We start from the raw sequence: 24,184 nt of genomic DNA on the forward strand, positions 1-24,184 counted from the left end.
GGGCGAGGAGGTGGCCTAGGCTGCGCGATTTGTGCTATGGGTGCGGGCCGCTTGCAGGGGCCTGTTTAACTCATACTTACCTGGCAGGGGAGATACCTTGATCAAGAAGGAGGTTCACCCAGGGCGAGGCTCGGCCATTGCACTCCGGCTGTGCTGACCCCTGCGAATTCCCCAAATGTGGGAATCTCGACTGCATAATTTCTGGTAGTGGGGGACTGCGTTCGCGCTCTCCCCTGATGTGCTTGGTCCAAAATCAGATACGGGAGGGATAGGACACCACGAGCTGCGTGGCTGCGGAAGGATCCCGGTTCGACAGGAGTGGACGCCGCTGCTGGTTCTCGCTGGCTTTTAGTTAGGGGTCCGGAGAAGCATCTCAAGCTAGTTCCACTACTCCTTCCGGACGTTCAATCCCTTTTCAAAGTCAGTCGTTTTGCTGTAGTCTGCGTTCTTTAGGCTGATTATCGAGGTTAGCCTTTATTTGGTCATGGGGGGCCTCGGTACTGTATGCTGAGTCTAAAGACAGTTTCACCCGTTTTCTGATTGCTGGGTTCTGTACCAGTGCAGACATGTCAAACAGTGAATGGCTGTACCTCTATTGTATCCGTGCTCAATGAATGAAATCGGTAACAAATGAATATATGTCTAGTTATACGAAAAACGAGTGGTTTATCGACTCATCTTCATTTGCAGATTTAGAGGCAGCTTCGATATTCGTTTTACAGACGGGTTTTTTTTTGTGAATATGGGTCACACACATGCCACAGCAACAAAACATCTCTAGAGATGAGGCTATAGATCACCTTTCCATCCTGCAGGTTTTCCTCCCAAAGCCTACGGCACCAACGGCGACCCCTGCTGGCCGGGAGAGCAAAAGCTTACAGCACCTGGTATTCCCAGGCAGTCTCCCATCCAAGTACTAACCAGGCCCGACACTGCTTAGCTTCCAAGATCAGACAAGATCGGGCGTGTTCCGGGTGGTGTGGCTGTAAGCGAAAGCCCTAGCGCCTGACTCGCTACTTGAAGCTGTGTGTGGCGGGGGTTCCGTGCCCCCCGAGCAGGACTGAAGGATCGTTCGTGTGCAACTCTTTGGAAAGGAGCTGCTTTCCAAATCGCATTGCGTGCCTGGATGTTGGCGAATGCGCTCCCTTGTGTTGGCTCGTCCTGCACTGGAGGAGGACAAACAATCTGCACGGAGGAGCACCAGGCAAGTCTTCAGTGCACAGCACTCTGGAAACATTTCGGGGCTGTCGCGTGTTTATTTCAGCACGTAAAGCGCACCGGTCCAACACGTCGGCCGGGCGCGCGGCGCCTCCGCCCTCTTGCTGCCCCTGCAGCTGCTTCACTTTTCCCTTTAGTTGCCATCGATTTTTTTGTAGTGCTATACATATACGATTGAGGTATCTTAGAGTTCTCCTTCGAAGACCCAGCACTCTCTTTTCTTTTCCCAGTGTTACTCATATCGGACTTTTTAAACCTAAAAAAAAATCGTTTTTTTTTTCTTTCAATTATAACTGAAGTTTAAACAACTAGTGTTAAGTCCTTATTTTTCTGTAGTCAAAAAAAGCAAAAATTAACATTCAGGTCATGAAAAACTCAAAAAAACTCCCCAACCACTAAACTTTACCTCCCACCTGAGCGCCATCTTGAACGCCCCTACCACCAGAGAATGCTCACGATTTCGGAAGCTGTCTCCGGGACGTGCTGATTCCACACATCCTGAATAAATCATGATATTGTTAGTTGTTGTAGCTAGACGTTCAAATGAGTTTCATGGCCAGATGGACTGTTTCCTCCAGCGGTATAATATTGCAGTGAGACAGCACGATGCCTGCAAGACTATGTCACGCTAAACGCCACAGATTGCGTTTGTCCGTTCGTGTCAGTCGTCCCGCAGCCACGGGAAGTGGGACACAAACATGCCGCAATGCTTTCAAGACGTTAGGATTTGTTTGTGCAACATCCAAGAAGAGTACTTGTGGCTTGAATGTGAACTGTACGTGCCCGCCCCCTTTCCTCTGTAGTGCATGAGTTCCTCCCGGCACGCCCTTCGTCATTGTTCTGTCATCTTGTATTTAAAGGGTTGTATTTCTGCTGCTGAAAATAAGCAACGGTTTTCTCACAACGCCCTTTGTTCCCAACGGAGCCCTTGTCTGTCATGAAATTCTTCAAAACCTCAAGCTAGAAGAAGAAGAAGACGACAAATATGAAGCGTTATAGCAACGACATGCCATGAGACGATCGATAACGATTTCCATAGGATCCCCGCGGTTGCCTGGCAACCGTCAGCTTTGCGCAGTGGCAGTATCGTAAGCTGTGAGGTTTAGCCGAGGCGCGATTATTGCTAGTTGAAAACTTTTCCCAATACCCCGCTTCCGCCGGTTTGCAATACAATCGGCGAAAGCAATTTTTGACAGTCTCGTTAGAGACTGAGCAAGGTGTTTAAAGACAGATTTGGTCACGGTGATATCATGGTAGAAAGAAACGAGCTTGTTACGTGTCAACAGAAACGCTCTTTAGCTCTTTCAGCTTTATGCAGAGAACAGCGTCTGTCGAGATTACTTTTGTGTCAGCGCGAAACGCCGTGTGCTGTCAGTATGATTTCATATTGCTCGTAGCGGCGTCTGGCTTTTGTCTGTCAAACGTTAGGTTGCGCTTCTTCATGCTGCATCGTCGGCATGAGTGGAGCATTTTAAACGTCTGTACTTACTGCGCCCCATAAGAAATCGTTTGTCCCCATTCAAAAGAGATTGTGCGATGTCCTGCAGCGTTCGCAAAGCAAACCTTTGACAGTTTGAAAAGAGGAATTTATTCTGCTTCCTGTGCGTGCAGTAGTTACAAAGTTGAACGTCTTTACACGATCTGCTGCAGTTTTCAGTGGGTGGGCTTTGTCAAATGGCTTGGAAAAACGCACTGTGTTTCGGCTCGGGAAACATCATGAGCAGTGTCCTGCATGTTTTCTGTGTATAGCTGTCTTTTAACGCATACAGAATTCATTCGAAATCATTGATTTCTCCAATTAACAAGGGTCCCTTTTTGAACCTGCCAGAAGCATTCTTTCAATGTAACAGATTTACTCCGGGGAAGGGCAGCATGACATTGAGAGTAGCTCAAGCTTTCAGCACCTTTATCTGACTGCATGTATGCAGACACTGCTCAGAATCCCCTGTAAGATTCTCCTTCAATTCCGTTTTGCAGTGCTTTAGCTCTTTCAAAAGGCTTCGCTTTGCTAGTCACAATCCAAGGCTCATGACAGCATTTGAAAACATTCGCAACTGCGTTGGCCGGGAATCGAACCTGGGTTAACTGCTTTGAAAGCAGCTATGCGCAACACTGGCTCGCTCCAGAATAAATCTCACGTCGAGGGAATATTTTTTTCCATTTTACCGTGAGTCGGGCTCAGCTGCACAGAGGAGAGAGCAGAGCAAAGAGGTCACGGGGACAGGGGAGTCACACGCTGGCGGTTTGAATACGCGGAAGATCACTGAGGGATCCACAGTATATGGACCCTCCGTGCGCCATCAGTCCGCACTCCGGACTCTGAATCCTGCCATCCGAGTTAAGATCTCGGCGGAACCTGAGGCGCAGTTCCTTCTTAAAACGTAATCTGGTGAGCATTTCTAGAATCGTACTTGTATAGATGCAGCCTTTAATGTGTTGCTAGGTTAAAATTGATGACTTCTTGTATTTCAGTAGGCAACTGCCCTCTTGATTTCGGATTTAATTTCTTTATTACAGGGGCGCTTTTATGAAGACAGAGTCATGTTCAGGTACTTTGCTTGATGGAGGAAGCTCATTTCGGACTCTGTGATCTGCTCACCTGGAAAGGTCTGCTATACTACTACAAGAGAGAAGTAGAGTCTGGAAGAAGGGACAATTTTATGATGCTTTGGAAGATAATGTTTTTTTTTCTTATACTGAAAATGAAAGGTAGTTGTTTCTATATGGACTCAGTCTTTGGAATTTGTATATATATATTTCAGTGATCCCTCAGCCATTCCTTCTGTATTGTAATTCAATTTCTCTTTTAAAATTCCTTCCCCACTTCTAGGACCTGCAGTTGCTGAACTCCACAATGGCTTCTATTGGAAAGTCTGTGACTGAGACCAAGTAAGTGTTCACTTTTTTATGAAACCATTATTTATTTAGGAGCAATGAGCAATTCTTATATAAATGCAATAAAATCATTATGCTCAAACTATGAGAGAGAAAATTAAGGATAATTTAAGAAATCAGTCTTAGCTTGTTTCTATACACAGATGGTATTATTTATTTTCAAAGGAAACCCGCGAGGATTCCCCTGGTGTGCAAGATGTGCCTGAATACTCTTGATCAGCTTCCTGCTCACTTGAAGAGGGCGTGTATGAAGCACGCCACGGCAGAAAAGATCAGGATGGCCTCTCAACAGGCGAGGGAGGACATGATGAATCACCTGAAGAACGGGGTCATCGTGGATTACCACAGAATAGAGATCGTGTCTGGTGAGGCAAACAGGATAGTGGTTGTAAGACTGCTAGAGTCCTTGGGCCTTTTTGTACATGGGAAGCCTGAAGACACATTGGCAAGGTGAGATATTTTTAATCTGTAAGGCTTCTGTAGTTTCTTTTTGAAATCATTGTTACAACATATTATGTAAAAGCATGTTGAAAAGAATCTACCTGCATTCCAGCGGCCCTGAGCAAGAGGCCGCTGTCCAGGAGGAAGAGATGCCAGAGGCTGCTCTAGAAACTGAAACAGAAGCGGATAAGGAAGGGGAAGATGTGAGCTCTGAAGAACTCTATCAGCAGTAAGACTTTTTATTTTTCAGATGTATCTATTTTTTACTAAAATTCTAATTTGTCTTATAGGTATAAAATGTTTAAACCGGTGTTTTATATCCTTACAGGCCCTGAGTAGTTAAAAAGTATCAGCAGGCCGGAAGAGAGTGGCCCAAGCTGGACTCTATAGAAAGCACTCCCTGGATGCTCCTCTCCTGATTGGATTCAAACAGTACCTTACCAAGGATCTGGGAGTGGCAAATTATTCTCAGGAGGTATTTATTTTTTAAAGGCATTTAAAATTAAGCAATGGTATCTTCATTGTAAATGTTTTTATTTCTTAGCTTAAAATTCACCCATGTGAAATGATGTCAGCCATAAACATCATGACTCTATATTTCCTACCTGAATCTATTCTACTTAAATTATTACATTATACACAATTTGAGTTCATTTTAAAAAGTAAAAGGTAATGAAAGGAATGCATTTTCATAAGAAAGATAATACCGATATGCATGTGATAATCTTCCTTATATCATGTAGTGCATCATTTGGACACTTTGTGGGCTTCAAATACAAAGAAAATCATGTTCTATGGTACAAGATAAATACAAAACTTAAGCTTTTATTTTAATTAGATTTCTTTATAAAGCATAAGCAATCATTTATTACATCGCTTCTTGAATTAAATCTTTTGACAAGAGGTAAGACTTCTGTTACATTTAAACCCATGTTTAGCTGTGTTTTTTAGATTTAACTGAACCAATTTCTGTGTGTGATAATGTCCTTGAATTCTGACAACATCACACTAAATTACATGATATAAAACAGCTAATGTTTCTAGAGATAAAGTTTCTGAGATGCTTCTAATTACTTTTTATTACCAGGGACAGTTTAATTCACCTTGTACAGTACTGTAAGACCAAGATGCTTTTTTTAAAAGTTATTTAACATTTTATAGAACTTTGTCTACTATGGCAACATGATGTGCTTGGTGAAACTTGGAAAAATACTGCTTGGCCACTTATCTTAAGATAAAGATAGGATAAAGGTTTATCTTTTGCACCTACCTGACCCCCAGGGAAGGCCAATGCTTTCTAAGTTGATGGTTCCCTACAGTAGACTGTACTTTAATTTCAAAGGTAATGTATATTGACCCAAATCAGTTTTGGAATCCAATCTACTGACGAGATGGAGCACATCCTTTTTTCAGGATTTTAGCATCATATGTTTGGTATATTTAGTCCCTAATGCTGAAAGAAATGATCATAGAACATTTGGACACTTTGTGGGCTTGAAATACAAAGCAAATCATGTTCTATGGTACAAGATAAATACAAAACTTAAGCTTTTATTTTAATTAGATTTGTTTATAAAGCATAAGCAATCATTTATTACATTAATATATGTAAAAATAACATTTTAGCATCATACGTTTAGTATATTTAGTCCCTAATGCTGAAAGAAATGATCATAGAACATGACATCTAACCTTACCTGCGGTGTTTTTAATCCCTATTGCTCAATGCACGGTGAAAGCATTCCATACATGTGTCTGACAATGAGGAATGGGCCCCTGAGACAGTCATTTGCCTGTTTCACAAATGATCGTATTTTACTAGAGATTCTGTTTGGGATTCAGATGTGCATTCGGACAGCAATCCCTTTCAAGAAATGATATGTTCTGGATGAGGTCAAAGGTGCTGGAACACTGTATCTAGGATGTGTTTGCAGAGACTGTGTGTCTCCTGCTTCAACGCAGTGATAAACAGATGTGCTCCTTTAATTTATTGGTACATGCCCAGGGCAGTAAGCAGTCTGAGGATTTATTTCCAGATGGCATAGAGCAGTGAAGCAGTGAAGTAGTGCAAAACACTGGATCATTATATTATTAGAATCTATTCTACTTAAATTATTACATTATACTCAATTTGAGTTCATTTTAAAAAGTAAAAGGTAATGAAAGGAATGCATTTTCATAAGAAAGATAATACCGATATGCATGTGATAATCTTCCTTATATCATGTAGTGCGTCATTTGGACACTTTGTGGGCTTGAAATACAAAGAAAATCATGTTCTATGGTACAAGATAAATACAAAACTTAAGCTTTTATTTTAATTAGATTTGTTTATAAAGCATAAGCAATCATTTATTACATTAATATATGTGAAAATAACATTTTAGCATCATATGTTTAGTATATTTAGTCCCTAATGCCGAAAGAAATGATCATTTGTTTAACATGCACGGGTCGGTCTCAAAGGATGCAGTACTCCTGAAGGGTCTCAAACCCTCCATTTCGGATGCCTAGCTGTATCCCTCAGATGTGGCACCTCAGAATGACTTCTAACCTTACCTTTGGTGTATTCAGTCCCTATTGCTCAATGCACGGTGTACATACTGCATACATGTGTCTTGAGAATGAGGAATGGGCCCCTGAGACAATCATTTGCCTGTTTCACAAACAGGGACCTGGACCGTACAGGGCTCAAACCCGCGACCTTGGCGTTATTATCACCACGCTCTAACCAACTGAGCTAACCGGCCTCAAGACAGTGCTCCTCTCTGTGCTGCAAAAAATCAAACTCAGGGAATTTCTTTTGTCCTCCTTTGAATAGAAAGCCGTGTAATTCAGTGTACGGGCTTTTTCGTGCAGTTTCATGGTTCTTGTAACCCAAATCCTACACTGGCCTGAAGTGCCCCCCCATTTCACAGCATTTTTCAGCTGATTTAAAATGTACCTAAAGGAGAAGCATTATTGAAGACCATCAATTACCAAGAGCATTTGTCAAAGGTTTTGGTGGTCATTTTAAATGACCACAGAGCACTGAGACCTCGGTTTTACATCTCATCCAAGAGACAGCGCCCTTTTACAACACAGCGTCTCCGTCACTATGCTGGGGCATTGGGACCCGCACAGACCTCAGGGTGAGCGCCCCCCTCACCCTGAAGACGGAACGGTTTAAAGACGGTTTTCAGGTGGCCGAGTGGTTAAGGCGATGGACTGCTGATCCATTGTGCTCTGCATGCATTGGTTCGAATCCCTTTCTCGTCGCTCTCCATGTCTGACACGTTTGACGTTGGCCATCCTGTCGTTTGCTCGGCGAGCAAGTTGCCACCTTTACATACAATAGCAACATCAACACCAAGAGAAAGGGTGACAAATGGCTTTTATCTGGAACTTTTCATGTCCAAGGAGCTCAATGTGCTTTCTGTGTACAACAGGGCCACTGAACTGCACACTGGCCACTGAACCACAGCAGTGGCTTGCTGGCTTGACATCTCCCAAGGAAAATGTTGAAATCGCATGTGGAACAGGAAAATGACCCTCGAGTACGAGGGAAAAAAAAGAAAAAGATCATCTGGAGTGCGCCAAGCCATGTCCGGACAGCCTAGCTTCCTCGACGAGGTGGCCGAGTGGTTAAGGCGATGGACTGCTGATCCATTGTGCTCTGCACGCATTGGTTCGAATCCCTTTCTCGTCGCTCTCCATGTCTGACACGTTTGACGTTGGCCATCCTGTCATTTGCTCTGGTTGTAGAGCCGTACATTTTCTAGCAGTGGCTGAACATGGTATAGTAGGCTAACGTTGGTATCGAGCAGTGACAGTATTTACGTGCCGCTGCTGCCAAGTGGCTCTGGGTTGAGACCGCGTTTTCACTTACTTGCAACGCAAACGGAGAAAGCGATTTTTGACAGTCTCTCGAGAGACTGCGCTAGGTGTTTAGGGATAGACTTTGTCAGTTCCCCCTGGGATGATGGCCTCTCAAATAGTTTGTGATTCCCCTAGACGTTTATACAGTAGAAGCCTGCTTCGTGGCTTAAATCCAAGCTAAGGAAACGAGTTAGAGGTCTGATGCAGAACTGCGAATTCGATGAACGGGAACACTACAGTACATTGCACTGTATGTGTGAGGAAAGCTGCCCCCTTCTGTCCCTTGTCGACCGAACAGAGGACTGTAAAGGATACCGCCAAGAAACTTTAGGATGCTGGTTGGAATCCAGCTCCAACGAAGCCCCTTTGGGTGTTATGTCATCAAAAAGTAAGAACAGCGAATCTCCCGTTGATCAAAAGCGCAACAGAACTGTTTTCCGTGGAGCAGGTTTCAGACCCGTAGACCTGTTTTATTTGTAGGGCAGGGCGCATTCCCAAACGCGAATCTCCTGTTTTAGAAATGCTTTGGGCGGCGTGAAGTGAAAATAAGAAATGGGCTCCAGGTGCACATGGAAGCAATCAAGTGTTTCATCCGAGCTGTTTCAAAGACTGCCCAAGAGCTTTCCTTTCACAGAGGCGCAACGATTAATGATGGGGGTGCACCCTTCAATGCGCCTAACGACTCTAGGGAGTGATTGAGACGATTCGTAGCGTGTTCTCATTTCCCTCTATTCCCCGTGTTGCAGTGGTAGGATGACGTAAATTACTGCTTCGACACGTAATGGCATTATAATCAAGTGCAGGAGCTGAGGGCTTTTGTTTTGTTTCGTTTTCCATGGCGTTCGTAAGCGCGCAAATCAAAGGAAATTCCTGCGTCTAATAGGAATGTAAATGCTTTTGAAAGTGCAGTGTGGTGCAGCTTGTAAAATCCTTGTCCACATTTGTGGTTTGTTGATGTTTTTTCTGTCTGCCAAAGTTGCATTTTGACATCCGGACGGGGAGACTTTAGCATTTGAACGTGAAGCCAGCCTTAAACCCTCTGAGGCGTGTCTGTCTGCCGGCACGTATTTTGTGAAAGGTATTTATTTTTTTTAACGGAGAGCGACTTTGAAAAAGTTTCCGCAGCCACCTCGCACTCCGTGTTAGATTATAGGAGGAATGCGGCGGCGGCGAGCTCGCTGTAGTCGTGGCCGAGTGGTTAAGGCGATGGACTCGAAATCCGTTGGGGACTCCCTGCGCAGGTTCGAATCCTGCCGACTACGGCGTCTGCCGCACGTCGCCTTGTGCCTGCGCGGCAAAGGCGAAGTGTCGCTTCTCCTTTCCTGGTACTATAGAAATGCTAAATCGCTTGGCCCCGCTGCCATGGAAATCAATTCTTCAGATAACCACACATTTTGCGTTCGCACCTCTGGTGCTCTACTTATGCCTTTGAAAACCTAATGAATAAAGCTGAAAGAACCGACATGATATGTAGGTGCTCGTAAAGCACGCAGTAAAGAACTGTTAACAGCAAGGGTTTCAGTGGGTTAACTGAGGAGAAGGCGTGTTCGCTAATTGTTGACTTTTTATTTGGTGTTAGAAACACTCTTACTGTGCATGACGTGCAACAAATGTAGCCACAGAAATTGCATCACGCTTTCATGACGTTAGGATTTGTTTGTGCAACATCCGAGAAGAGTACTTGTGGCTTGAATGTGAACTGTACGTGCCCGCCCCCTTTCCTCTGTAGTGCATGAGTTCCTCCCGGCATGCCCTTCGTCATTGTTCTGTCATCTTGTATTTAAAGGGTTGTATTTCTGCTGCTGAAAATAAGCAACGGTTTTCTCACAACGCCCTTTGTTCCCGACGGAGACCTTGTCTGTCATGAAATTCTTCAAAACCTCAAGCTAGAAGAAGAAGACGACAAATATGAAGCGTTACAGCAACGACATGCCATGAGACGATCGATAACGATTTCCATAGGATCCCCGCGGTTGCCTGGCAACCGTCAGCTTTGCGCAGTGGCAGTATCGTAGCCTGTGAGGTTTAGCCGAGGCGCGATTATTGCTAGTTGAAAACTTTTCCCAATACCCCGCTTCCACCGGTTTGCAATACAATCGGCGAAAGCAATTTTTGACAGTCTCGTCAGAGACTGAGCAAGGTGTTTAAAGACAGATTTTGTCATGGTGACATCATGGTAGAAAGAAAGAGCTTGTTACGTCTCAACAGAAACGCTCTTTAGCTCTTTCAGCGTTATGCAGAGAACAGCGTCTGTCGAGATCACTTTTGAGTCAGCGCGAAACGCCGTGTGCTGTCAGTTTGGTTTCGTATTGCTCGTAGCGGCGCCCGGCTTTTGTCTGTCAAACGTTAGGTTGCGCTTCTTCATGCTGCATCGTCGGCATGAGTGGAGCTTTTTAAACGTCTGTACTTACTGCGCCCCCTAAGAAATCGTTTGTCCCCGTTCAAAAGAGATTGTGCGATGTCCTGCAGCGTTCGCAAAGCAAACCTTTGACAATTTGAAAAGAGTGTTTCGGCTCGGGAAACATCATGACCAGTGTCCTGCATGTTTTCTGTGTATAGCTGTCTTTTAAAGCATACAGAATTCATTCGAAATCATTGATTTCTCCAATTAACAAGGGTCCCTCTTTTAACCTGCGAGAAGCATTCTTTCAATGTAACAGATTTACTCCGGGGAAAGGATTCAGAGTCCGGAGTGCGGACTGATGGCGCACAGAGGGTCCATATACTGTGGATCCCTCAGTGATCTTCCGCGTATTCAAACCGCCAGCGTGTGACTCCCCTGTCCCCGTGACCTCATTGCTCTGCTCTGTCCTCTGTGCAGCCGAGCCCGACTCACGGTTTAAGTGAAAAAAAATATGCCCTCAACGTGAGATTTACTCTGGAGCGAGGATAGATGTTACCTTTTTATCATTGAACAGGATGTATGTGATGTGGCGACTAGGTTCAATTTTGTATCCTCTTTAAAAGATTAAGGACTGGGGTGAGCGTGATTTACCACCCTTTCAGCTAAGAACCCGACTTGCGCACCGTTTAAGCTGCATAGACTCGGTCGATTAACTCGTCTCCGTTAGCAGGGTTAAGGTTAAAGAAAAAAAACATTGCTGACTTCTTTTTTTTTTGCCAGCCGCTAGCGCTGATTAGCAAGGTTTGTATTTCATGTTTTGCAAGTTGCATCCATTTTAAGAAAAACAAGTCGTTCACGACAGGAAATGAATGCTTGCATTTAATTAAGTCTAGCCGTAGGCAGTTGTCCATAATGACCAGTTCTGTTCGAGAAGACAGAACAAAAAAGGCACCACTGGGAATCGGAGCCAGGGTCGCCTGTTTACTAGACAGGCGCCTTAAGCAACTAAGCCACGGCGTCCCGGGAGGGCTGTCCTTTTGCAGCCACTTGGACACACCACTCAGACACATCTGCATTCGGTGTGTGCTCCGCCTGCTCGCTGAGCAAGTTGCCACCTTTACATACAATAGCAACATCAACACCAAGAGAAAGGGTGACAAATGGCTTTTATCTGGAACTTTTCATGTCCAAGGAGCTCAATGTGCTTTCTGTGTACAACAGGGCCACTGAACTCCACACTGGCCACTGAACCACAGCAGTGGCTTGCTGGCTTGACATCTCCCAAGGAAAATGTTGAAATCGCATGTGGAACAGGAAAATGACCCTCGAGTATGAGGGAAAAAAAAGAAAAAGATCATCTGGAGTGCGCCAACCCATGTCTGGACAGCCCAGTGTCGTCGACGAGGTGGCCGAGTGTTTAAGGCAATGGACTGCTAATCCATTGTGCTCTTCACGCATGGGTTCGAATCCCATCCTCGTCGCGCTCCATGTCTGACACGTGTGCCTGTTCGGCGTTGGCCCTTCTGTCGTTTGCTCTGGTTCTAGAGCCGTACATTTTCTAGCGGTGGCTGAACATGGTATAGTAGGCTAACGTCGGTATCGAGCAGTAACAGTAACGGTATTTACGTGCCGTTGCTGCCAAGTAGCTCTGGTTTGAGACTGCGTTTTCACTTACTTGCAACGCAAACAGAGAAAGCGATTTTTGACAGTCTCTCGAGAGACTGCGCTAGGTGTTTAGGGATAGACTTTGTCAGGTCCCCCTGGGATGGTGGCCTCTCAAATAGTTTGTGATTCCTCTAGAAGTTTATACAGTAGAAGCCTGCTTCGTGACTTAAATCCAAGCTAAGGAAACGAGTTAGAGGTCTGATGCAGAACTGCGAATTCAATGAAGGGGAACACTACAGTACATTGCACTGTATGTGTGAGGAAAGCTGCCCCCTTCAGTCCCTTGTCGACCGAACAGAGGACTGTAAAGGATACCGCCAAGAAACTTAAGGTTGCTGGTTGGAATCCAGCTCCAAAGAAGCCCCTTTGGGTGTTATGTCATCAAAAAGTAAGAACAGTGAATCTCCCTTTGATCAAAAGCGCAACAGAGCTGTTTTCCGTGGAGCAGGTTTCAGACCCGTAGACCTGTTTTATTTGTAGGGCAGGGCGCATTCCCAAACGCGAATCTCCTGTTTTAGAAATGCTTTGGGCGGCGTGAAGTGAAAATAAGAAGTGGGCTCCAGATGCACATGGAAGCAATCAAGTGTTTCATCCGAGCTGTTTCAAAGACTGCCCAAGAGCTTTCCTTTCACAGAGGCGCAACGATTAATGATGGGGGTGCACCCTTCAATGCGCCTTACGACTCTAGGGAGTGATTGAGACGATTCGTAGCGTGTGCTCATTTCTCTCTATTCCCCGTGTTGCAGTGGTAGGATGACGTAAATTACTGCTTCGACACGTAACGGCATTATAATCAAGTGCAGGAGCTGAGCCACGGCGCCCCAGGAGTGTTGTCCTTTTGCAGCCACTTAGACACACCTTTAGAAAAACATTTTGTTAACAGGCATTCTGCCTCAGCCTAAACACCTATAGCTTGCAAAGCGCATGCTATTAGACAGGCACCTCTGCAAGACCTTAAGAGTCTCTTAAACTAGTGATAGTAAGGTGTTCCCAATGGGCGATGTTCGGCTTTCAAATCATCTCTCCGTGGAAGCGCCGAGATGCAGCTGTTTAAGGCTTAGAAGCAGCTGACTGTTTCACTACCTAGCTGATCACTGTCAGTCAGGGAGCTTAGAGGTGAAAAGCCTGTCTGAGAGACAATTCGCCGTCGATCAGTTCAATATGTTCCGTACCAGCTCGGCGCACCCGAGATCATCTTGGTAGCCGTGTAGCTCAGATGAGTGAGAGCGTGTGTGTGTACCACCGTGATTGGATGCCGGCCCTTCTCAGGTCACAGTAAACCTTCTGCTCAAAAAAAGTGAGGTAAAACCTCACTCTGCACAGTAAAACCTCAAAAAAAGTGAGGTTTTATTTAATCTCTGACCAAGGGAAACGTTTCATTTTTTCAAAGAAATGTTTGTTAAATAATGAAGTCATAGTTCTATGGGATTCAATCATAGACCGTGTGACATGGAAGTCAGGAACCTAACCCACAGCACCACCAGCACAGTCACATGCTGAGTGCTGAAAAAGCACTACAGAAACATTATCGACAGACAATGTACAGTGTGTACTATTCTTGTGTTGCGGTACATGAATATAATTATATCGTTATTAATTTCTAATTTATAACTTTACTTTATAAATTTATTAACGTTATTAATTAATTTCACGACGCACAGACAGGGCGCGGGGAGCCGCCGCCTGCAAACACAGCTCCAGGCAGGACTCCACTCCGCAGGAGGCGCAGAGCAGAGGAGATGGGCAGAGACCTGAGCTGCTGTTGCTGCAGACGCTGTCTTTTCTGCACTCGGGGTAGGAGTGAATGTTGAGTTGCCCTTAGAAATGAAGCAGAGCACTTCAACGGCACGGGTGTGTGTGTGTGCGTGCACCTGGTGAGTCTGGGAGACAGATCGAACCTGGGCTAAAAGAGAGGGGGCTTAGCCCTCTTCCATTTGCTACTTCAAAGTTGTACAACCCATTTGTATCTGCTAGGCGGCGCAGTCGTCGTGCACAAAGAACGCTTTGAAAAGCGTCAAAGGCAAGTCATTCCGAGTTGGTCGTTTGTGTTTTCCGTTCAGACGCGAAATGCTGAAATGATCTCTCGGCTCCTCGGTTGTCATTTCTGCTCCGTAAAGGAATCACAGCACGCGTCGCCTTCCAGCACGCTGGGTCGGGACACGATGCCGGGGGTCGGAACGTGCGATGTCTTCCTCGTTAGTATAGTGGCAAATATCCCCGCCTGTCATGCAGGAGACCGGGGTTCGATTTCTCCGACGAGGAGTAGCTTTTCTTTTACCTCCTTAGAGAAAGAACTGCCTTTCACTTCTCTATTTTCTAACACAGCGTCGTGCACCTTTTCATTGCTCTCGCTTTCAGAGCCTCCGCACGGCACACGACTCGACATCAGGAAGCACATTGAAGTGAAAGCAGGGAGCGCTGCGACATGCACTGTGCAGATCCCGCCACACTAAGAGGTGAGTGGGTCTGTTCGATGCACAAAGAACGCTTTGATAAGCGTCAAAGGAAGTCATTCCGAGTTGGTCGTTTGTGTTTTCCGTTCAGACGTGAAATGCTGAAATGATCTCTCGGCTCCTCGGTTGTCATTTCTGCTCCGTAAAGGAATCACAGCACGAGTCGGCTTCCAGCACGGTGGGTCGGGCCACGATGCCGGGGGTCGGAGAGAGCGATGTCTTCCTCGTTAGTATAGGACCTGTCACGCGGACCTGTCACCTGTCTCCACCTGTCACGTGCGAGACCGGGGTACATCAGGACGTGCATTGAAGTGAAAGAAGGATGCGCTGCGACATGCACTGTGCAGATCCCGCCACACTAAGAGGTGAGTGGGTCTGTTCGATCACAGCGCTAGGTGAATCCCCAATCCCCTTTTGTGCGTGGCGACAAAAGAAGTCTGTTTCCACCCGGGGACTTTTCGCGTGTGAGGCGAACGTGATAACCACTACACTACGGAAACTGTGGTAAGATGTGCTCAGCGGCCCAGCGCTGAGCTTCGCCAATGCGATTCAGCTGCTTCCAGTGCCTTTATTGGAGTGCGCTGATAGACCGTGCTCTCTCTCCAGAGACCAGCACGCCTGTCATGGACGGAGCAGGAAAGGCGGCGTCACATTCTACAGCCCTCTCCACGCAATCGACGAAATCGGGCTACTGAAGTGGAGAAAATCGCCTCTCCAGAAAGTGCAAATATCATCTTGGAGAGTATAAATCCTATTGCCGAAGGTCAGCCCTGTCTACCAGAGTGACCCTCCCACCTCCTGCAGCGATGGTCAGCTCGTCTCACACGCGAGAAGTTTCGGCTGGAAACAAGCGCCCCCTCTTCTCGCACGTTTTGCACGTTGAGTAGTTTTAATGCGGCTCCTTCGTACACAGTGCTGATCTTTTGGAAAGCAGGAGGCAAAATTGACACGTTCCCATACCGGGAGTCGAACCCGGGCCGCCTGGGTGAAAACCAGGAATCCTAACCGCTAGACCATATGGGAGTGCACAACCCTGCTGTTCCGGGCATCATGCAAGCAAACTACATAAATATGAGAAAACACGCAAGAGAGTTGTCACTCAGAGTGTCGAAGGGTCGATGTATACTGGGGCTCAGTTGAAATGCAACGTCAGGACTTTCCCGAATTATGTCACACGAAGAGAGCACAGCCTTTTCCGCCCTGCCACGTGTGTATCGGTAACTCGCCGTGATCGTATAGTGGTCAGTACTTTGCGTTGTGGCCGCAACAACCCCGGTTCGAATCCGGGTCACGGCAGAATAGGGGCGTCTGCTTTTACTACTTGCACGAATGAAGGCAAAAAAAAGCCAATTGATGTGAACGAACGGCGCTTTACAGAGGAGTACTGCCTGACTGGATCGTTGATGAACGACAGGGACCACTCCGACCTCTTCTCGGGTTTCTTCAATGACTTACTAAGGATCTTCTTCACATTCGCCCATGCAGGGGAAGCCAGTTACACCAAAGCAAACGCAGGAAAGTGCAATTCAAGCAGAGACCAGGAGGGACTTGTTTACACCGAGAGTGGTCGGAGAATGGAACAATGCGTCCAGCCCTGTTGCTGGAGCCGATTCTTGATGAGATCTTGGGCTCACTAAGAAGCCCCCACTGGATGCTAATCTTTCTGTTGTTCTTGCAGGTCCTGCGCTGCTTTTGAGCCGACAGAGCTCGTCCTGATCTGTCGGCACAGCCCAATTGCAAATGATCGGCTCCGCATACAGAAGGAACGTGCGTTTGGTACAAGAGTGCATGAAGGCACCGGAAATACATTGGGAACAAATGACTGGTGGTTCAAAACCTCTGTGAAGTGCAGGAGCGTGCAAGAAGGGGCTGTTTTCACCCGGTCTCGAACCTGGGACCTTTCACATGTTAGGCAAACGTGATAACCACTACACTACGGAAACCTGTAGGGTTTGTTGCTGGTGTATCGCTTGCGTTTCGGGCTGAGAAAGGGACGCGTCATTTTAGGCAGGGGGCGCTGGAGAGAGGAACAAAGGGAGCGATGAAACAAAATGCCGAAACCCGGGATCGAGCCAGGGACCTTTAGAACATACTCTCACGAATCGTTAGAATATGTGCGTTTGATCATCAATTGCATAACAACCACATTCGTTCGACTTGAGCCCTCAAGCTCATAGTTTTCAAATCTTGAAAGCTGTCATTGAGCACATCATAGTCTGCAGTACGCCCCGTAACTTGCGTACTTCAACAGAAAGAAGAGCAGACAGCTCCATAAATATGCGAGGCGCAGAGAGTGCAAGGCGAGCCGCACACGTTTCGGTGGCTGAGAGAGGGCAGTTTTTGCTTCTGCATTTCCCAAGTAAGGACGCCTGACAACAAGCGATCGCGGTGCTCATTTACGACATAGTGGTGATGAGTTTTCAGTACGTGTTCTTTTGAACGAGCAATGAGGTTGCTGCCTTGGACAGCTGACTGCACGCTCTCATTGTGCCACGTGATGAGTATTCACCAGGCTCGTTCAGTCATTAGTCACATTCCATCGTTTGCCATAAGCAGATGCTGCAAGGTGATGTGGATATCAGTTCCCAGTCTTGTGGACGAGGACAAAAAGAGCACACAAGGGCTCAGCTGGGAATTGAACCCGGGACCTCCCACACCCTAAGCAAGAATCATACCCCTAAACCAATGAGCCACGGCAGCACTTTCTATTTTATTCTGTCAGCGAGCTTGAGGACGGGGGAGAGGCGTCATTCGCTCGTCCAGTCAGACCTTCATCAATAAGTCAAGAAAGCCGCAATTACAAGACTGCCTTGCAGACGAAGGGCAGTGAACTGCACCCGGTAAGAGGGGAACAAGCGGCACTAGGCGACACCGAGGCATGAGCTCCAGCGAGGGGGGTTAGCTTGCATGGTACAGCGCTCGCTTTGCATGCGTGAGGTAGCGGGATCATTTCCCACGTCCTCCAGGTGTGTGCTTAGAGCTTGATGTGCCGAAAGGTGTCCTTTAGCCTGTGGTCACACCTTGCATGGAGAGCGTCATGCAGCTGTCAATCATTTCGCAGCCACGCCCCCTCTTCATCTTCTCTCTGCCTTAAGCGTCTCCGCCACTCTCTCTTGACATTTCATGTCAGCATGTCAGAAGTCCGAGTGACGTTTTTAATGGCTGAGTGAGGGCACGATGCTGAAGCAGAGAGGCCACTTCAGCCAGAGAGACTTGTGCTAGGTGAGATCTGAAAAACGGACTCGCAACAGAAACAGACCAAAAAAGTATCGGTGAGATCAAAAGGCAAATGCAACATCCAGCAGAGGGCGTCTAAAGATTAGGGAACGGGCGACTGAAATCCATATGAGGCAAACTTTCCGGCTGTGCACCGCAGCTGGCCTCGTTGGCGTAGTTGGTAGCGTGTCAGTCTCATCATCTGAAGGTCCTGAGTTTGATCCTCACACGGGGCAGGGCTGCTTCCTCTCTTGCTCTTTTCAAACACTTGCGGCAACTGTTCGCTCATAACCACGTCTGGAATGCGTGACCTTTACACGGGGGAGAAGCAACGCCGCATCCCTTTTCTAAAGAACATTCACATTCAGAAATAAGTCAAGAAATTTGACATTACTTTTGCTGTCAGCCTGCCTATGTTGCCAAAGAAAGATTCACTCGGCGTCAACATGACAGAACAGCGATCACTTGAAAACACTGTTCCACACTCCGTAAGCAAGAACTTCAGTGTTTGCAGTCACCCGATATGCCGATAGTCAAAGGAGCACAAAACACGAAGCGTCAAAAGACAAGATGAGTTGATGGAAAGAGCGTTGAATTGATGAGCACAAAAGTTCAGCTCATACAATAGGCAACGAAGGTCCCGGCGTCATCATTGCACTTGAAAGGACTGCCTTGCAGACTAAGGGCAGTGGGAGGTTGCTGTTTTGAGATGGAGGCATTGGGATGGTGGGCCGAGATCTATTCTTCTTAAGGAATTCTTCATCGTGAAAGATCGGTCCACAGGTCATCCAAAGAACTTACAAATTTTTGGGACTCTTCCGGAAGGGAGTGAAGTGCTCAAACACATGACATGCCCCCTTGATCTCACATGCACAATTCTGCTGCAACATGCACAGCTACCGTCCACACCAGGCAGTGGGGCTTCAGCAGAATTTGCTACGCCACCTGCAATTACATATCCAGCTGCACACATATACATGGCCCCTCTGTCCTTTTCAGGATCTCAAAAAAAAGCATAGCGTGGTTTTCCTGCAACCTGATTGACTGCATCTCCCTCAGAATGTGCCCCGTTGCATTCATTGCTGAAGCAGGACGGAGGCTAACGGGCATGCCAGAACAGTTAGGCTCAGCGAAAATAGGCTCTCCAAAATATTGTGGTTGTAGTGGAAGAAATATGGTTTAAATTGTACCTTGGTATTTCAAACTCTCTCTAGAATGTTATCCATTTCTATTTTATTTTGACAGGAACTGGCTAATGACACTAGATGAAAAGAGAAGAAAGAAAACACAACGTTTCGGCCGTGGAGCCTTCTTCAGGTGTGAGGGCTCCACGGCTGAAATGTTGTGTTTTCTTTCTTCTCTTTTAAGCATGGAATAGACCTATTACTTGTTCCTTTGCAGCCTATGCATGCTGACACAGCTCCCCACCTGAACTGCTAATGATGCCTGGTAGTTTGTGGTACTTGGGTATTGTCTTATGTTTGCTCAAACTGCATATGTGTGATTGCATATTTTTGGGTATTTTCATATGTCAATATTTAATTCACTGACATTCCTGTATGCTTGGAAGAAAGGTAGATTGGATTTGGCACAGGATGCCTGCCCATATTTGTTGATCATTGTTGGGCTGGAAAAACAATGATAAAAAGTGTATGAAAAAAGCTCTCTCCAATATTTCCCTTCTCTTCGCCATGGTTACACTGCCCATTCTTTCCATCTTTTGTCCTTCTACAAAGATTCCAGGGCTCTTTTTCCACCATAATATCAGAATTTTTTTTTTCTCTTTTAAAGGCTGTAGGTGGGGTGTGATGGACTGTACCACTATCATAGAATATTTTTTCAGGACACATCGCAGTTCCATAGTAGAATTTATCAATAGTAGAATTCCATAGGACATTATTTACCAACATATTACCCAGTGTGAGACTCTGCCAGTAAACCTCAGAGCATTGAGTTCTCCACTGATAAAGATGGCTGTCTGAAGTCATGAAATCCACTGCTGGGATGCCTGAGAGACAGTAATTGAATCTTGGCTGGAATTAGGCTTTCTATTAGTGTTGATCTTTGGGAATTATGTGGTAAAAAGGGAAAACTCCTTTACTTTAGTCACTTTGAATGTTCAAATGTACAGAACCTGCAAAACTAAGCAATGAAAAAAATCCATCACCACTCTCATGATAGCATAACTCATAGTCTCTGCTGTTATGTAACTGTTAGGAATCCCTGGTGGGAAGATACACGGATCATGTGCAGACGCAGGCACGGGTGATAGATGAGGCAGGCGAACAAACCAAAACGAGAGGCAAGGTCGTAGTCAAAAGGCGAAAGGCAAGTCGTAATCCAGGAAGTTCTCCGGTAGCAGACAGTCCGAGGCGAGAGGCGAGGTGCAAAGTTGAAAAGGCAGAAGGGGAATCCAAAATCCAGAATAAACGAGGTACGGGGAAAAACGCCAGGTAGAGCTCTCAAGGAGTAGACTCAATACCGAGCAGTGGGAAGCAGGTGAAGATGGTTTAAATAGCAGTGCGCACCGCACAGTGAGTGTGCGGAGGTGGTTTAACTCGTGCGGCGGCGTTTGTTAATAATCACCCGCTGCTGGGGCTGATTAGCTTGCTTACGCTTTGGTCTTGACTGCCTGGTGGTCGTGACAGTAACAATACACACTTTCAATTTTCTTATCGCCTGTCTCCAGAGAGAATGTTGTTAGTGCTGATGACCTTGAATTAGACCTTGTTGACTCTGTAAAACAATCTTCCTCTGCTTAGATTTTCACTCAGATTGATTTTGTTCTCAGATTATTCCTGGCAGGACTGAGTTTCTTGGAAATGAAAAGTGAAAGAAAAAGTACAGAAGATCAGCCCTTGAATATACAACATTGTGCAGTGAGATTTTTAAATGTATTAGCTGCTATCCTGTGCTAGAGCCTGTCATGGTAAGCAGTGGATGACAGGATCTAGCACAGATACTAATGAAACACTGTTAATGAAAGATAAAACACTTGAGTCTTATTTTAGTTTTCCATTTCCCTTTCATTTGTGATGTACTGTACAACAGGCCACAGAACATGCACAAAAACAGATATGCACACATTCACACCAGGCAATGACAGTCTGCCCAGTCAGAATCTGAGCTGAGGTATCAGAATTCTGAATTCCCTGAATTCTGTCATGGATCATCCACAATAAGGGCAATGTTTGAACACGAGGATCCCCAGGAGAGAGCCTAGTAACATAAATCTTGGAGCAAAAGCAGATGATTAACTTCATAGTTTGTGTGGTTGAGCCAAAGTTGAGCATGAGGATATGTGAGTCACCATTCTTAGAAATGGATCCAACTTCAGACAGGCGTCAAAAGTAAGAGTATACAGTGCTGGGGCAATGACACTTCAATGATCAGAAGGATAACAAGAGTTTTAATGCATTGAAATTGATTTTCTGGTGATGCACACTGTCATGGAACTATTAATTTTTTAAGGATCACTTACTGACGTCAGACAGCTGCCAATTCTCCAGACTGGAAGGATGAACAGTTTATCCCCCTAGGTACCATATTTCCATATTTCGAAGCATTGGAATAATACATGTCATACAGCAACATAAAAACAGGAAGACAAGTATCACAGCCCCTATAATCGGTGTTAGTAACTTAAAAGAAAAACATTCCCCCTGGCCCAAACAGTGATTCTAACCAGGAGAGAAAAGCCGGTGTATCTTTTATGCCTCTCTCTTTATTCACCTTGTCTTTTAGTTCTTTCAAATGCTGAATAGCGAGGGTAAGATTTCCGTAATCATAGTCATTAGCTGGAATATATGTACAACAGGAGTCTCCTACTAAAGCATAGACTCCTCCAGATGCTGCATTTTGAAGGTCCAGCACGAACCTGTTCTGAAGTACCATTAATCTAACTCCCCTTAATTCTTGTTTGATAGCGTCTAAGCCTTCTAACGTGATATTAATAAAAGAGTACATTTCATAAAAAGTCGCATGGGTGAGGCTGTAGAATGAGGCATTAAAGCACATATATAACAAGATGCATTAAATTTCTTTAACTTTACAGTATGATTTATAAATTTATACCACAAATTACTCATATCCCCCTCATTATCAGTTTCATTTAGCCAGTTTGTATACAAAGAGGCTTCGTGTTTAGATTCTTCCTCTTTTGGGGTGGTGACAGGCTTCTACATAAAAAGGAAAAAGGCTGTGCACATCAGTCCCAAGCAGGTTATCCCCATCTGTCCTTGTGGAGACATCACTCCTGCGCTTTGCTCAGTTCGTTTGTGACCTTTTTACAGTGGGAAGCATGAATCCAGGGCACCATTTCTGTGACCTTCACAGCAGTGGCAGTGGTCAGCAGCACCTGGTACAGCCCCCTCCACCTGAGTGAACACCATTTCTTTTTCCTGAAGTCTTTCACCAGAATCCAGTCTCCTTATTCACTCATTAGTTCTTACAGCACAGGTAAATCCCTGTGGGCTGGAGCCCAGCATAATCTTAGGCTTTTTTGGTCAACATTGGTCAACAGATTGGTCAACAACTGGGTAATAACTCTTAGAAAAATCTACACATTGTTCCCCTGCCTCAGCTGTGACGTTTTGCAGAACAATTCTAGCTGAAGTTGTAAAATTTCTCTTTGTTCCGTTCCTGCAAAACATCTTATTATGAACAAACAAACCACAAAAATCATTTGCATCTAGGGGAATCACTCCCAAGGGTAACCCCCCTTAAAACTATATTGTTCTACCCATCAGGTTCTGCCACTAGATAAGAGAACCTTTCCCATGAAACCATTTTTTGACCTTCATGATCCCTTCAGGGCGTACAATTAGCACAGAAGCAGCAGCTTTAGTCCACATGTTTTTCAAACAGGATATTAACGATATGATCATAACGAATAATACCAGACCCACAAATATGTATTGAACCAGAGACCCTCTCCATGTTCCTAGCACAGACTGTAGCCATGCACCAATGCCCCAATCATCTGGATTGCAGGATTTACGAAGAAAATTATTTTCGCAGTAATTAATTTATTATATTTACTATATTTATTATACACGTGTAAATTAATTACTGCGAAAATAATTTACTTCGTACACTGTGCAGAGAGCCGTATACTCCTAGTTGCGGCACACATGATACGTACAGTAAAAAGCCTCAGGCACTGTGTTAGATGTGTTTTCGACGTTATATATGCGTTTATTAATGTCGTCGATTTTACGGTTGCAATTCGACGTTGATTATACGTCGAGGCGACGTATATACGTATAGCCGTATTTTCGCCGTGAATATACGTATATTCGACGAATCAATGCGCACTGGGTAAACTCTTGAGCAAACTCTGAACCAGCTCTAAGGAAACGAATCCGATTAGACGTTACTTTGACTCATCTTTTTACGCTCAGTGCTGGATTGCTCAAACTCCAGCTAGGGTTAGGGTTAGCATTCCCACGCTACTTAGACACTTTGTTAACGCTCAGTGCTGGATTTTGGGAACTTCAGGACGAGTGGGAATTTTCTCCTATCTGTCAATTCTGTATTGTTTTGGAGACTCTTGGCTGCCTATGTTGTACACTGCAGCGTGAAGGAAACATTTTCCAAAACTGTGTCAGCTCAAAAGTTGTAAGAAAACCTCTCCAGCTGCTTTAACTCTCTTCATTTTTGTCATTTAATGTGACACTCGATGTATAACTGGAGCCTCACATATGCAAATGGTGAGGCTCCAGTTCGACACCCAGTTCGACACCACTTTACAGTATATGACAAAAGCATGGCAGACTGTTGCGGACCGGCAGATAACTTCCGCTTATTTTTACCATATTAAACATTGGAAATCCTCCCACTTGCATTTGTGACACTTGATTTTGGCTCCACCTAAGACACTCTTAAATCTTCAAACACTTTTCTCTTCTCCCGCAACACTCTTGTCTGTCGGCACTATGTGGCAGCGTTGCATGACAACCCCTCTCACCACGGAAAGGAACCTAAAAGCTTTGGTAAGAGAGGAGAAAAGAACCTGGCCCGTACGGGGCTCGAACCCGCGACCTTGGCGTTATTAGCACCACACTCTAACCAACTGAGCTAACCGGCCTCATGA

General features: G+C 45.5%; 8 non-coding genes and 1 pseudogene across 8 annotated transcripts; 6 read left to right on the forward strand and 3 right to left on the reverse strand.

Annotated features, from left to right (window-relative positions):
* The first annotated feature begins 72 nt into the window (after positions 1–72).
* Positions 73–236, forward strand: LOC148632275 (U1 spliceosomal RNA). The gene has a single exon (XR_015934373.1). It is a non-coding gene; the product is annotated as a U1 spliceosomal RNA (small nuclear RNA).
* A 636-nt stretch (positions 237–872) lies between these two features.
* On the reverse strand, positions 873–991 carry LOC148632276 (5S ribosomal RNA; annotated as a pseudogene).
* Positions 992–2,284: 1,293 nt separating this feature from the next.
* On the forward strand, positions 2,285–2,426 carry LOC148632277 (U4 spliceosomal RNA). Its single transcript, XR_015934404.1, has one exon. It is a non-coding gene; the product is annotated as a U4 spliceosomal RNA (small nuclear RNA).
* A 7,166-nt stretch (positions 2,427–9,592) lies between these two features.
* trnas-cga (transfer RNA serine (anticodon CGA)) lies at positions 9,593–9,674 on the forward strand. The gene has a single exon. It is a non-coding gene; the product is annotated as a tRNA-Ser (tRNA).
* A 727-nt stretch (positions 9,675–10,401) lies between these two features.
* Positions 10,402–10,543, forward strand: LOC148632279 (U4 spliceosomal RNA). Its single transcript, XR_015934393.1, has one exon. It is a non-coding gene; the product is annotated as a U4 spliceosomal RNA (small nuclear RNA).
* A 5,282-nt stretch (positions 10,544–15,825) lies between these two features.
* trnae-uuc (transfer RNA glutamic acid (anticodon UUC)) lies at positions 15,826–15,897 on the reverse strand. The gene has a single exon. It is a non-coding gene; the product is annotated as a tRNA-Glu (tRNA).
* A 201-nt stretch (positions 15,898–16,098) lies between these two features.
* On the forward strand, positions 16,099–16,170 carry trnah-gug (transfer RNA histidin (anticodon GUG)). Its single transcript has one exon. It is a non-coding gene; the product is annotated as a tRNA-His (tRNA).
* A 2,083-nt stretch (positions 16,171–18,253) lies between these two features.
* Positions 18,254–18,326, forward strand: trnam-cau (transfer RNA methionine (anticodon CAU)). The gene has a single exon. It is a non-coding gene; the product is annotated as a tRNA-Met (tRNA).
* Positions 18,327–24,104: 5,778 nt separating this feature from the next.
* Positions 24,105–24,178, reverse strand: trnai-aau (transfer RNA isoleucine (anticodon AAU)). The gene has a single exon. It is a non-coding gene; the product is annotated as a tRNA-Ile (tRNA).
* Between the last annotated feature and the right edge of the window lie 6 nt (positions 24,179–24,184).

The sequence above is a fragment of the Lepisosteus platostomus genome, unplaced genomic scaffold, assembly GCF_059453375.1.
Source record: "Lepisosteus platostomus isolate fLepPlt1 unplaced genomic scaffold, fLepPlt1.hap1 Scaffold_63_H1, whole genome shotgun sequence".
Taxonomy (NCBI): domain Eukaryota; kingdom Metazoa; phylum Chordata; class Actinopteri; order Semionotiformes; family Lepisosteidae; genus Lepisosteus; species Lepisosteus platostomus.